Source organism: Arachis ipaensis, chromosome B01 (assembly GCF_000816755.2).
Source record: "Arachis ipaensis cultivar K30076 chromosome B01, Araip1.1, whole genome shotgun sequence".
Classification (NCBI taxonomy): Eukaryota; Viridiplantae; Streptophyta; class Magnoliopsida; order Fabales; family Fabaceae; genus Arachis; species Arachis ipaensis.
The window spans coordinates 45,890,352-45,893,792 of record NC_029785.2 but is presented as its reverse complement, the minus strand read 5'-3'; positions in this window follow the sequence as shown (position 1 = coordinate 45,893,792).

Below are 3,441 nucleotides of genomic sequence, written 5' to 3'. Positions count from 1 at the left end.
ACAGGAGCAGGGGAAGGAGAGAAGAGGGGGAGTTGCGATTTGAAGAGGAAGGAGAAGGGATACTGTAACACCCTAATTAGCCTAAGCTTTACCTTGCGTCGTAAAGCAAATGTTAATCAAAGGTTACGACAGTTCTAAGCTTATACATATAATATATAGAAAGAATTAATATTATCTAGAAGCCCGATGAAAGATATAGCTCAAAATCAGGATTTAAAAGCACAAAGCGTACTAACGAAGCTACTTACTTAAGGCATGAGGTATATACATAATATAACAAAAGTATAGAGTATAATATCATAAGAGGCTAGCCACGGCTCGTAGAGTTTAAGCCGGCTAGCTATATACAAACATACAAGATCCAGACAGTAAAATCATCTTATACAAGTTTTTCGCTCTAAATACAAGCCTCTAGGCAAAACAAAATACAAAAGTGAGAGATATATAAACAAAATAAAACAACAGACTGCAAAAGTATCCATGATCCTCCGCTTCTATCACCATCAATGCAACTCACCGAGGTGGGTTGCGACCTGTATCGGAAAAACAACAACAGAATATGGTATGAGAACCGGAGGTTCTCAGTATGGTAACAGTGCCCAGTGATGTAGGATATAAGACCCTGGGACGCCAAAGGCAATCCTAGAACTTCATATCCATCACAGATTTACCTTAAAGCATGCTAAAACATTTTAACATAACTTAACACAATAATATAATAACAGGGTAATCTAACTTAGGGGATTACTAACTAAACTAGTCACTGCTGTCTCACAGCCTTCGCCAACCTACCCTCCGTGTGATCTCGTCGCCACCGACTACCTATCCTCCTCAGCACCAGACAGACACAGATAATGCAAGCAAGGAAAACACAAGTAATATTCAAATATATAACAAGTAATTCAAGAAGTAAGTAGGCATATTATAAAATTAGGCAAACCCAAGTAATCAAAGCAAACAAGCATGTAAAAGATGCATATGATGAATGTCTATCCTATTGGCTCGTGATATCACTTGTCGGTCCATAAATGCCAACCTGACACATCCTCTCGGATTTATCCTTTTCTGCCATGCCAGAGATATAGTGCCTTGCACACTCATGCAGTAGGGAGTCTACTACGCCACTGATATAGGCCCCGCACACTTCCTGCAGCAGAGAAGGAACCAACCACAACAAATCATGCAGCAGAACAATCTGCCACGCCGGGGATATAGGCCCTGCACACTCTCAACATTGAACAAGTCATACAACAAAAACATCTGCCACGCCGGAGATATAGGCTCCGCACACTTCTCAACAACAACTCGTCATGCAGCAGAACAATCTGCCACGCCAGAGATATAGGCTCCACATACTTTTCAACAACAACTCGTCATGCAGCAGAATAATCTGTCATGCCGGAGATATAGGCTCCGCACACTTCTCAACATAATCCAATCATCTCCTCATCATTCCTTTCCAAGTTCTTAACTCATCACAACCATCGTAAATTCACAATTCTCCATTCCAAACTCGTCAGCTCGTCAATTTCTCAATTCATTGTCAGCAATCACCTAATTCATTACTCTTCCTTCCCCCTCAACCAAACCCACCTTAAATACACCAGAAACCTAAACCTCCGCTTTCTAACTTTTCAAAGAAATACCAAATGAAATCCTCCTAGGACCTTTCTCAAATCCGATGCCCAAATAAAAACCCAAGAGTTTTAAAATGGTGTTACAGAAGCTTACAATCTTGTTGGAAAGGTCAAATAGTTGAAAATTTAAATTTAAATTTGAGAAACAGAGCGTGTGCGTACGCACAGGGGTGTGAGTGCACACGCCTTAGAGAAGTTTTAAAACGTGTGCATACACATAAAGGTGTGCGTACGCACAGGTGCCAAAATTCACAATGTCTGTTCACTCGCACAACCTGTGCTAGCGCCCTCAACAGACTGACCTTCCCAATGTGTGCGTGTGTACGCACAGGTTGCAAATCCTCATTGGTATGTGCACGCACAAGCTGTGCTAGCGCTGCAAACAGGGAGCCTTCCCCTGCGTGTGCGGACGCACAAGTCTGTGCGTGCGTACAGATTAAAATTTTCACAGGGTTGTGCGTGCACACATACCAGAAATCACAAAATTCTGCAACTTTGCAAAATTTCAGATTTTAACAGCAATCCTTGAATGATCATAACTTCCTCTACAAAATTTCAAATTTTACAAACTTTATATTGATTCGAAGAGTTTTCAATAAACTTTAATTCTAAACTAATTTCAACAAAATTTGAAAACCGAGGCAAAAGTTATGATCAAACAAAGTTCACCAAAAACCAACTTTTACCAAATGTTCACAAGTTATCAATTTCCCAACTTTCACCACTCAAATCAACCAAAACCAAATAAAACCATTCTAAACTCCAATTTTCATCAACATCTAACCTTTATATCATATAACACCCTTCGTACGATTTTTCCATCACATTTCACTATTCCCAGCCATCAACATCAAAGATGTAATACCATAATCAACCCACATTCAACTTTTTCAACCACATTACCATATAATTAACATCAATATCACATATATCATAACACTTCTCACCCTCACACAATCATCCATCATCATCATATCATAATCAATCATTATAATCAAACTCAAATTTCATCAATCCATCACAAATCATCATACATCATCATTCAACAACCCATCAACCATTATAATCCAAACCTATCCTATAGGTCACTAGCCTAAGTGTCCATGAATATTATATACTACATAGAGAAAACCGAAAGCATACCTTGGCCGATTCCCAATATGCTAAAACCCCAAACGAGCACAACAATAATCACTAACAAGCTTTCCAACACAATCCAAGCCACCAACAATCCCCAAAGGCCTCCAAACTCTATAATCAAGCTATATATACATAAACCACCACAAATCAACCTAGGGCTCAACATAAACATAATCTCACAAGGGTTTCAAGAGCTCTTACCTTGTCCAACAGTTTTTGGAAGCCAAAACCACAAACAATCAAGTGCTAGAGTGTACCTAAAACACCTAAAACACAAGATTTCACTCAAAACCAAACCCCAAAACTCGAAATTCACAAGGGCACGAAAAATAGGCAGGGAAACTCGAGAGACTTACCACAAAACTTCGATAGAAATGACGGTCTTGGCGAGAGCTTCGCGTAACCGCTAACGGCATGCAAATCGGAGCACCGCAGCTCAAGATATGATGAAAAGAGTGAAGGGATGAATAGTATTTCTTCTCTCTTCTCTCCTCTCCTCTTGCAGCTGGTGTGTGTGTGTTTATGTGTGTGGTGTATTGAATGGGTTCATTTAATGAACCCTTATATATATGGGACTTGGGCCCAACTTGGGTCCGGTCCAATCCGTTAGCATTTTTAGCCCGTTTGGCCCAATGTTGGGCCGAACCTTTAAAATTAACGCCCA